We start from the raw sequence: 12,494 nt of genomic DNA on the forward strand, positions 1-12,494 counted from the left end.
GACCACCAGACTCAATCTTCTTCAATAATAGAAACAGGAAACTGTTCTATGGAACATGGAAATCAAGATGCTAAAAACCAGAGAAGATATTTCCTAATTTTTTTCCTCTCCATGATTTGTCTTCATAATGAATGATTGGTAACTACTTCATAATGACTGGTTGATAATGGTGAAGTATCTATGGTAACAAAGATCCTTTTCAGAAAAGCTTGCCTTTCCTTTGACTGATATGGTAGAACATGCTCTTATTTATGCCTAAAGGCTAACGTCAGTCTTTTAACCTAGAATTCCAGATTTTCCATAATTTGGACCCAGCTTTCCAAGCATTATTATCTCCCCCCACTGCCTTATTTAGGATCGCTGTGCCAGCCATGTGGGTATTTTGTATACATGAATAACAAGGCATAAAGCGTAACTGTTAGGAGTTTAGAATCTAGTTGAGAAGGTAAGGCTAACACCCATAAAAGTGAAAGATGTAAGGGGGTTATATAAGGAAGACTCATTAATGTGACATAGACTGTAGAGTTTACGTGAGTTTGAAATCAAAACACCCAGAGAGAGAGAGAGAGAGAGAGAGAGAATGGATTAGTCAGAGAAAGCAAGGTAAATTCAAATGGTTCTTGAAGAATGTTGAGAATTTCAACAGATCAGAAGGAGGGGTGGGTGGAGGGGAAGAGAAAAGAAGAAGGAATCCAGTGAATGTTTGCAAGTGGGAATGAACCAGACGGTAGTGCAGCTGTAAACAAACCAAGGTGAATGGCAAAAGGCAATTCTACTGGAGAATAGAAGAAAACAAATTTGGAAACGCAGGAAACCATTTAATTGAAGTGGGCAAATTAAAAATAGGTGGGAACAAAAAAAATAGGAAAGAGCATTGAAATCTGATCAATTAGATTGAAAAAATAGGTAGAAGCATTGAAATTTGGTCAAGCAGAAAACAGAAAGCCAATGAAGGCTTTTAAGAAGGCATGCCAATAAACCAAGTTGCGCTAAACTATAGATCACTGAAATACACACGTGGTGATTTTTTACTACGTGCAACAGGATTTCTGCATCCCACCAGCTTTCGACAAATTTTTATTGAGTACTATTTAAAAAAATTGTTTTTTCAACGTTTATTTATTTTTGGGACAGAGACAGAGCATGAACGGGGGAGGGGCAGAGAGAGAGGGAGACACAGAATCGGAAACAGGCTCCAGGCTCTGAGCCATCAGCCCAGAGCCCGACGCGGGGCTCGAACTCACGGACCGCGAGATCGTGACCTGGCTGAAGTCGGACGCTTAACCGACTGCGCCACCCAGGCGCCCCTTGAGTACTATTTTTATTGAGTACTATTGTCTACTAGACATTACGAAAGTGACAGAGCTGTATAGGAGCGAACAAGATCAAAACGACGATCAAAATGGTCTCTATACTCCTGGAATTTATATCCCAGTAGTATTCATTTTCATTATGTTTTTCTCTCTTGGCTCTGTATCTTAGGCGGAAAAGTTTTCCGGGAAAGCGATACCTTCATCTTTCTGTGTTTATAAATATGTCTGTGTTTAACTTCGCCTTCCAAGAAGTTGGTACCTGAAGACATAGCGCGCTAACCTAGGAGAAGCCTTCTCTGTCCCCTCCAAACTGGACAGGGGCCCCCTTAGTAATGTGTCACCACCCCAGGCTTCTCATTTCTAGACAGTGTTGAGAAATAGCTCACTCTTGTCATATCTACTTTCTTGGCATCTCCTGGCAACCTAATGTGACTAGACAGTAAGCACCCTGGGGCAGAATCCTCCTATCTTCTCTGCATCACCACTGTACGTGCTAAACAAATGCCTCAATAAAACGAGTGGATGGGGGGGTGAATGTGAGTGTTCCTTATCCGAATTTTTTTCCTCTGGGGCAATTTTTGGGAGAGAAAGGCTATGTCTAGCACGAGGAGGAAGGCACAGTTCCATCTCTATCTTTACATATGTGAGAACACCTTTGAAATGAGCGTGGCTGTTCTTATCGGGCTCTTTGGAATGTGGTAACCGAGAGTGCTAGGTGTCTTGCCTTAAGGTGATTTAAAAATGACAAACCTCATGCATTTTTTTTCATTTCCTTAAAAGCCATAATATTAGCCCACCCCATAAATCACAACAGTCGGTTTTGTCTTAATGCCACAGGTATTTCTGTAATACAGACTGTTCAATAAATTATCAGGCAGTTATTAGTAAAAACAGGACAAATTTGATTTAACCGTAGGCATCTTCTTGGAACCTTCTAGCTCTGAGGTTTGGATCGAAAACACTTTGGGTGTCACCATGAGACTTGTTACTTCCAATTCATTGTCTATAATTCCCTTTGGCAGCTTTGCAAAACAAATCTTGGAAGGAGCCTAGAGAAAGCCATTCTTCCTAGAAAACTTGGAGTCTTTTAAATTCACTCTGGATGCCAAGGACAGTGAATGGAAGTTTTTGTCTTGTTTGTGTATTTGCTTGCCTCTTTGCTCACTCATTCTTTCATTTGTTTTTTTTTTTTTTTAATTGATTATTTACTTATTTTCAAAAAAAAAAAAAAAAAAGCAAATATCCTAGGTTTTGGCAATGCGACAGTCAAACTCTAGGTGGCGCCCCACAAAAACCCGTGGTGGGTGGAGGAAGGAGCCGGACAGCAGAGCTCTCAGGATGTAGTAAAACCACAGAACACCCAGGCTGATTCTGAGATGAGGGCGGGAGCTTCCCGTGTGGGGGTGTAGGGTGGGGCAGAGCAGGATGTGTGCTTGGGTTTCGTTTGGAAAAAAAACATACATCATATTGCAATACAGTTTACTTTCAGATTTCTGTTTGAAAAAAATGCTGTAAAAATACCCAACTTGCGTCGAACACCACCCTGGTCGCCTCCTGGATTCGGTTGCCGTCCCTTAAATTTCTTCCTTGCAGCTGTATCACAGTTGTAACTGTTCAAGTTTTTAATTCAATTATTAATCATTAACACACTGAATTATTTGTTTAATGTCTTCCGCCCCCCCGGACTGTAAGTTTCCGTAAGGTGGGGACACGGCTGCACTGTCCACCGGAACGTGCCTGCGCCTAACACAACACCTACAAGCGCTAGGCACTCCGTAAAGATTTTGTCTGGCTTGCTGATCTGCCTGCTGCTTTGTGCTGTTCTTTCATTTGGCCATGTATTCATTGCTTTATCTCCACCCTTTCCCATCCCACTCCAGCCTACGCTGGCTTAGCTGCCATCCCCTCCCCCCCCCACTCCCCTCCCCCCCCCCCTTCCCTCCCAATCCTCCCCCGCTGCCCCATCCCTCCTCCCATTCATCTTGGGCTTTAAAAGTTAACAAACACTAACATGGGGGAAACTAAATGTCCGAAAGCAATCTTCCGATAGTCAGACCTCCAAAGCCCGGGGAAAGAATACTAGCAGTTAAGGAAAGGGCAGTTTTGCCCACGCAAAAGAGAAAGCGTGACCTCCCAGGCAGCCATGTCCACGGGCCGTTATGGCTTTCGGCGGCAGGTGCTGCGTCTCCTGGGTTTGGACAGCTGGAGGCGGGAGGACGGCGGAGCCCTTCACTGTGAAATGGTCTGGACTGGGGACAACTGGCAGGAATCACAAGTGGCTTCTTGGCTCACCCCAGCGGTACTTCAGCTTTCATAAACGGCCCATCTCTGGAGTTGCGAAGTTCCAACACATAGGGGATTTCCCTTTGTTAGATCCTGACCTGCAGAGCTGATCCCGAGCCAAATCCATTGGTCTGCCTTTTAAAGGCAAGGGAAGGAAAGAAGGAAAGATGGAAGGAAGAGAGGAAGGAAGGGAGGGAGGAAGGGTAACATAAAAGGGAAAGAAAGAAAGAAAGAAGAAAGAAAGAGAGAGAAAGAAAGAAAGAAAGAAAGAAAGAAAGAAAGAAAGAAAGAAAGAAAGAAAGAGAAAGAAAGAAAACTGAAAGTTTGGAGAATATTGATTATTATTCACAGACACCTAACCTGCTATTTGTTAAAATACATTTTCAAGTTAATGTGAGTGGAGAAAAAGTTATTGTGATATTGGCAGCTTCTCTCTGCTCCCCACTAAACTGATGTGAGTGGAAAGACAAGAGTTTGGAAGAAAGCATCACCCCAATCCTTACATTATTAGCTACCCATGACACAAAACATAAGACTGGAAAGGAACTTCAAGGCGAGATGCCAAAGCCTTCGTCGTGCAGACAAAGGGTCTGAGGTGACTCAGTTCAAGAGTCAAGGCCAAAACTGAGGTCTTGTGTCCAGTTCTGGGTCCCTTCTACTCTATGAGCTACAGCTTTTCTGTTTCTGTTAGAATGAGTTTCTGTTAACATGAGTTTGAAATACTATAAATGTATTTCCTCAACTCATTCTCCTGTGTAAAACCTCACAGGGAAGCTGACTTCTGATGGTGAAGGGAAGATATTGTGTCTTTTCTAAAATGGTCAAAAGAAAGACAACTTGATAACATAAAAATGTCATATTGCCCTGCGAGGAGGCAGCCATCATTACTGGGTGGGTAATAAAGAAATAACTGAAGAAACAGATTCCAATTGATTGCACGTGCAGTGTGTGCCTTTGAAAAAAAGGGTCCAGAATACTTCCAAACGTTCTCACGTAGGCCGCATGCATCTGTCCTATGTAACCTGAAAATGATTTACCCTTGTGAAATCATTTGTGCAAACCTGCCAACAATATGAATGATTTTGTTTGTCTACCGTCTCAAAATAATTGATTTTACGTACATTAAGCTAATTAAAAGAGCCAGGCCCTTTCTTTGCAGAAAATCCACAAACCTACTTTTAATTATGCTTCAGAGGTCAGGAAATCAACTCATGGAAGAGTCTAGAATTTGTTTCAGTCTATTAAGATAAAACCTAAAAATGTGTTTTTAATACATCGATAAAAAATACATGAAAATATTTGGTATTTTTAGTCAGTCTCCAACTTACCAAAGGGTCCTTTCCCGAAAGTTAGTGGGTAAACGGGTTGTCTGGAATTCAGAGTACATTTTCCCATAGAAACAATGTCACCCATAGGACTTGGTTCCCAGACTACCCTTAAAGCTCTATTTAACCCATAGTGTAGCAGACTATTGTGCATTTTAGAATTATCATTTTAAGTTTAATATTCTTTATTAATTGGTTCAAAAGTCATTGATCAACTTATACATTATCTCAAATGCTAACTTCTAGAAAGATCAAACTTCAGTTTTAGGTTTTCACGATGGTAGACGGCTACTTTTGAGTAATTTCTATAGCAGGCTTTGGGGGGCACTTTCGAGACTCTACACATAGACGATGCTGGGTCTCAAGTTGTCTAATTCGAACTGATCACTATGACTCAAGGAGGAAACAAAGAGAGAAAGGCCCTGGGTCCCCACTTCAACCTCCACCGCCACCAGGATGACATGACAAGAAATGAAAGAGAAGGAAAGGAGCAGAGAGGTTAAATCATGTGCCCCTGCGTGTGAGCAGAGAGGATCCGAGCAGTGAATGGCGAGAGAGGAAGGGAAGGGACATTGACCTGTGTGGTTCATAAAGAGCCCGTGCTGGCCTTGGGACTCCTTGTAACTGTCCAGAGAGTTGAGAAAGGAAAAGGAAAGCCAAAGTTTTCCTTGGGGTAGTCTGTTGTGATCGTATGCACTGATGTTTAGAAGGTGCAGTAAGAGATGTTTGTTCCGCAGGGGCAAGAGTTGCCCGACCTAGGAAAACCTGGACTCCCAGTTTGAATCCACACATATCTACCAAGGACCTAGTGTTCCAAGAGCTGGGGATAGAGGACCAACTGCAGAAATTAGCAGGTGATCATGCGTCACCTTGTGGAGACAATAATAGCCAACATGCATTACTTGTTTTTACTCACTTAACCTTCACGACAGATATTGTTATTATTACCCCATTTTACAGTTGAGGAAACTGAGGCACAGAGAAGATAGATACGTGGCATGAAGTCATATGGCTAGTAAATGGTGAGGTCGCTATTTGTACCCAGGTAGTCTGAGGACAGAGCTTGTGATCACAACCATGATGCTACCCTCTGCCCCGATATCTCCCCGGTCAACATTCTTGTCTCTTGTCAGCAATTTCTCCTGTCCTGATTCCATCTGGGATTTGGAATGCATTCAGAGAAGTGGCCGTGTATGGAGCCTGGAACTGGAAGGGGCATCCAAGGTCATGCCTTTCAGTCTTCCTTCAAATTCTACAGCTACTGTGAAGAAAGTTGCATTCCCACAGAGAACATGTCAGACTGCAAGAAAATTATGACAAAAGGTCTCCAAGAGGACCTCTGAAACTTGGATCTTATCTCGTTGCACAAGCCAAAGCCAGTTTCCTAAATCAAAGAATGAAACAAAGTACATCTTTATCAAGTATTGTTTTGACATCACTCCCCTTTGTATGACTGCACAGGCACTCCCATTGTCTCCCTAAATAATTCTTAAACACTCCTGAAATTTGGCTTGGAGACCCTCCTTTGAAACCAATTTTCCTCCCTGAACCTACTAGCTCATATTTTTTTTTTTACTTCAACCTGGCAAAAGTTATTATCCCTCATAAAACTTTACCCTCTCTCCTCTCTAAGCCATCACATAAACCATTCCTCCTGATTATACATGCCTCTTCTCAAGCCATATCCATTACCCTGTCAACTTTCCATGGAGGTTAATCTACTAGTGAGAATGTACATGGGCTCCTGGGGCAGAGTATTCTCACAGTGGATTGGGCAGAGACTCCGAAGTCAGCCAGTCCAGGTTCAAGTTCCAGTTCTGCGTGATGCCAGCTGTGCCCTGTGGGGCAAGCTATTGGACCTAAGTCACTGATAGCAATGGCAACACAGCTGTTCTAAGGATTGAATGAATGAGATCTTGCATGGAAGGAACTTAATTCAGGGTCCGAACATCATAGACCTCAACAGATGTTGGTCCCCATTTCTTACAATCCTTTTAGAGGGCCAAATAATAGGAGATGTGTACAAAGAGATGTTCACACCATCCTCTATGAGAAGGAAAAATGAAAAGCAATGTATGCCCAACCATGGTTGAGTATACAGCCCATTCAAAGCCATGTTCTGAATACTGGGAGCTGTTTAGACTGTATTGGTGAGATTTTGAAAAAGGAACCACAGAATCTCTAGAGTGTGATATGGGGGGGGGGGGGGGGGGGGGGGGGGGGGGGGGGGGGGGGGGGGGGGGGGGGGGGGGGCGGGGGGGGGGAGAGTCAAATAGGCAGAAATGTTGCTTAGAAAAAAAAATGGGAAAAACCTATACCAAAAAGTAAATTATAATCATCTCCATGGAGATCATGTGTAGGGAGTGTGGATAGGTATTGGGATTACAGATGGTTTTTTAAAAATATTTTGTACTTTTCCCTGTTTCCAAATTGTGTCCCTTTTATAAGTAGGAAAATTATATGCTATTGAAAAATACTGTATAGAGGTTAGCCTTCTCTGATGATCTCCTCCTGGCTCCAGTTCATTCAGACATCCAGCCTACCCCCCTTCCTTTCCTGCCTTTCTCATTCCACAGATTTATATTTCCTCTGCACAGCAGCAGTTGGTTCTGAACGTTTGGCAGAGTCTGTAGTTGGTGTTTAGATCTACTTATGTGGGTTCTCTCTCCCTCATCAGACCGCATTTCCACCAGAGTATTTGCCTTATGATTTCTCTAGAATCGTGCATAGTGACTTGGAAGATCTTTGTCCCAAACTTTAACGGACTGAGGTCATTGTAAATAATTCAGGGAGAAAAGCAAACTTGCTTAAATTGGCTCATTATTAGTATTAACATTTACTGGGGGCTAGGGCTCAGATGTTAGGAATGGAGAGGCTCATAAACCAGTTGGGAATCCAGCCTTGCGCCTGAGACAATGCTATGTATTTATGCGGCTATTTCATTTCCTCCCAGGGCACAGAAATGTCACATTACAAGGCCCCTTACACTGAGGAGGGTCACACGACCAGTTCTGACCAGGAGAATGGGAGAAGAAGTGGTGTATGTCACTTCCAGGCCCTAAGTCATTTTGTATGTTCCTCCATGATCTCCTGTTTCCCCTGATGGCTACTGGCTGGACGGTACCAGGGTGACCTTGAAGCCACAGTACGATAGAGTCACAAGATAGAAACAACCTTGGTCTCTGAGAAGAACCACACAAGAGACTTACCTAAACAGAAACATCTGAAATGAACAGTGTTATAAAGCCAAGACTTTTATTATATAAAGGCATTGAGATTCGCGCATTATTTGTGCCCATGATAACTCTCCCCTAACTAATAACATAAAATTATACAAGTAGTAAAGAATCCAAGATAACATAGTCTAAGCGTCGTATGAAGAGTAGACTATAATAACGCTTTGCTTTTCCCCAAGACCATTTGCTTCATTGCTTGACCCAATTTGTTATGAATCTTGGTGAGCTGTATCGCAATTTAAGAAACGACTTCATCTTGCGGCCTAGGCGAACACCAAAATTTTCTGACTCCAAATTCTGTGCCCTTCCCCTATGGCACGTTGCCTCTCGGCCTCTAGAACTACAGAGTTCAGAGCAGCGACTGGTGATTGAAATGCTTATATAGAAGAAGGTATGTTGCCTCAATGGCCTAGGCAGTATTGCTGAAGCATTTGTTCGGCAGGAAGTTAATATACGACCCAAAAGATGGAGCTCCAAGGACAAATGAGTTTGGGAAACACTGGATTAAACAAACGTGACCAGCGGTTTTATATTTGTTGCCGAGCTCTCAGAGCCTTTAACTTACGAGCTGGAAACTCAAAGGGATGTGGCGCGAGTCTCTTCCCTGACTATGGAGCTCTTTTACAGTAAGTCATCAGGAGTAGTGGATGTGGGAACATACTTTGGGAAAGGTTGCTCTAGGTAAGTTTCTCAGCTCTCTATCGCCCCCCACTGCCACTTTCGTTTGTGCACTTCCTTTCAGAGTATATTTCTCAGTGTTGGGGACCACAAAATTCTCAAATACGCCCGTTTAGCCAAGATCAAAGGGGACTTCCAGGGGATTGTAAAAATTAAATGTATTTATGTATTTGTTTGTTTATTTATTTATTTATTTTAAAGCTTATTCCAAATAGGAGCAGGGCACATCATTGCCACTGGAAGAAAGAAAATATAAATAAACAGGGGAAAAGGAGATGTAAATCAACCAACTCGTATTCAACCCAACCAGCAGAGTCAACCTGCAGCCTTTACTACCGCAGGGGGCTGCTGAGGCAGGGGAGAGTAGGATTTGAGGAAGGATTAGATAATTTTATGAGCGTGACTAACATTTAAAGCTGTGTGAGCTAGAACAAAAAAGATACAAGGAAATGAAGTCTCATGTTCCAGGATGTAAATTGATCACATGTGGAGGGAGGGGCAAGAAGAAATTCCCACCTCGCAGTCCAGCGTGGGATATTACACAATGGGCCAGGTGCAATAGGCTTGACTTTCCCTCTTTATTTTCCTTTTCCTTTTCTCCGGTACATCTGATTCTGGCTAAACAGGAGGTGGGGATATTAGCCCTGACAAATAGCGATTTGATCCCACAGGGCAACTCCTATTGAAAACCAAGATAACACAAATATTTTCAATTCTTCAAGTTGAACCCAGGCTAAGTATTTTGTTTAGTGGGCGATCTTTTTGTTCTTTTATTAAGGGAAGATCATTTTATGAGCGCTAAGAATATTTTTATTCCTAGCATGGGAAAAATCTGGAATTCCCAACCAACACATTGTGTAAGCAATTAAAAAGAACTGGAGAGTTTGTGCGAAGTAAGGTAAGATCATCTTAATTAGCCGAGACTCTCGAGCAGGGATAAACCCAATCTTCAAGTGCTGGCTATTTCGAAATACTCCGTTCATCTTAAGCAGAAAAATACGGTGTGTTTTTGAGCTGCAGTATTCTGAGCTCGGTGATGATTGAAGGCCTTGCAGGAGGAGATGGCAGGTTTTATTGGGCTGGGTGGGTTCTCACCCTCTATCTCTCTCTGGGAAATTTTGTGAAAATATTCAACTCCAGTGGTTCAGTGAAAAACATTTGGGCCCCGGAGAATCAATGAGAGCTAAGTGTTATAAAGTGAATCTTATCTGGGACCAGAAGAATTAAGAAACAGAACTATGGGAGACAGGCCACAAGAATAGCAAAACCAGCCTCACGGTACAAAAGGTTCGTCTGTTAGCTTATAACAAGTCGATTTCTCTGCCTTATGATTTTCTCTATCAAGACTAGGGTAAAGAATCAATTACATCAGGGGTGATGGGGTTTTTTTCATTGCAGAATCTTAGTTGACCTTTTCCTCTGGCCTGAATGATTTGGATGTGTGACGATCCTGCATTCCGACAAAAACCCTAAGTATCATTCGTGTCAGGAAGGATTATGCTTCTTGAAACACGGCAATCTTTCTGAATTTACAGCAATGGCAGACACTGTCATCTATTCAACGCCATCTTCCTACCCCTTCTTTTCTAGTAGACCCCACTTGCCATGATAACAATTGAGGGGGCGCCTGGGTGGCTCAGTTGGTTAAGTGGCTAACTCTTGATTTTGGCTCAGGCCGTGATCTCACGGTTTGTGAGGTGGAGCGGCTCCTGGCTGACAGCGCAGAGCCTGCTTGGGATTCTCTCTCTCTTCCTCTCTCTGCCCCTCTTCCCCTCATGTGCACGTGCACCCTCTCTCTCCTCTCTCTCTCTCTCTCTCTCTCTCTCTCAAAATAAATAAATAAATAAAACGTAAAAGAATACTTGGAAAATTTAGATAGGCATCCAGTTTTCTAGCCGTATATCGCACCTTCGACTGGCTGCGCGATTCAGTTCTGACCACTTCTAGCTTGGGGCATTCTAGAAAATATTTTTCTTTTTGATAAAAGGAGAGAGGTATGGGAGGAGCATTTTTTTCCCCTGCTACCCCTACTTCTTCTCCTTGATGTAGTTGTGAAAGAATATGATGCTTTAAATTGTGGTCATGAAGGGCACCTGGGTGGTTCAGTCAGTTAAGCATCCGACTTCAGCTCAGGTCATGATCTTGCGGTCTGTGAGTTCGAGCCTTGGGTTGGGCTCTGTGCTGTCAGCTCAGAGTCCGGAGCTGCTTCGGATTCTGTGTCTCCTTCTCTCTCTGCCCCTCCCCCCCCCCCTCATGCTCTGTCTCTCTCTCTCTGTGTCTCAAAAATGAATAAATGTTAAACCAAAAATTAAAAAAAAAAATTGTGGGGGCGCCTGGGTGGCGCAGTCGGTTAAGCGTCCGACTTCAGCCAGGTCACGATCTCACGGTCCGTGAGTTCGAGCCCCGCGTCAGGCTCTGGGCTGATGGCTCAGAGCCTGGAGCCTGTTTCCGATTCTGTGTCTCCCTCTCTCTCTGCCCCTCCCCTGTTCATGCTCTGTCTCTCTCTGTCCCAAAAATAAATAAACGTTGAAAAAAAATTAAAAAAAAAATTGTGACCATGAAATGACAAGTCTGAGGATCAAAGTCACCACCAGAGGATTGACTAGATGACAGGGCAGAAACATCTTGATGCTGTGATTTTTGTCATCGAGCCACTGTTACAACCCTGGGACCTCTTGGTTTGCTGTGGAAGCCACTTTCAGACAGATAGTCCATTATAGGCCAAAGCCTTCTAATTAAATACAAACAGTGGAAGAGTGGTCATGTGTTTCAGTAGGGCACAGAACCCTGAAGAAACACATGGCCTGTGGCCTCTGGTCATCTTGAGTCTCTGACATTCATAGATGTACTTAGGCATATTCCTCCTGGAAAAAGGAGACAACCAGCATCTGTTTGATTGCGGTGTGAGAATCCACCGGCTGATGCCGGCACAGCCCAAGGCCATGAACACTCTCATCCTCACCATCACCGAGAAAGCAGCAATCGTCAATGTTACCATTCAACATGAGAAAGAAAAAGAGGAACTCTACACCACACTTTGTGCGATGTTTCTTTACCTTCCTTTCTTATTTCCCGCAAACTTACCTCTTCTTTGTTTCTTACTTTGGCTTCAGAGAACCTCTTTTATTTTTTTCTATTTTGTTAATTCGGATGTTACTTACTTTTTCAATATGGCAAAGCAATAAAAGGAAGCTGGCTAACTGGCTTAGAACAATGCCAAAAACTTATGTATGGAATGTTAGGACATGCTCTATTGAATAAGCAGAAATTTAGTTAATCTTCAAAGGAATCCAACCCTCTCCTCTCCCCACCACCATCACTGCCCAAATTTCTCACCCTCTAGCCCTACTAAATAAGTGACTTCCCAGATTGGCCTATCTTCCATTCTTCATATCCTAAACTAAAATCCCAAACTACTATTATTGAAAATGGTACAGCTCAAAGACCTAGGAGAAATTTCGCTCTCGGGGCATATTCACTTTTATTTTTATTTTATTTTATTTTATTTTATTTTCAATTTATGAAATTTATTGTCAGATTGGTTTCCATACAACACCCAGTGCTCATCCCCAAAGGTGCCCTCCTCAATACCCATCACCCACCCTCCCCTCCCTCCCACCCCCCATCAACCCTCAGTTTGTTCTCAGTTTTACACTTGT

This window comes from Prionailurus bengalensis, chromosome B4 (assembly GCF_016509475.1).
Source record: "Prionailurus bengalensis isolate Pbe53 chromosome B4, Fcat_Pben_1.1_paternal_pri, whole genome shotgun sequence".
In the NCBI taxonomy this organism is placed as follows: Eukaryota; Metazoa; Chordata; class Mammalia; order Carnivora; family Felidae; genus Prionailurus; species Prionailurus bengalensis.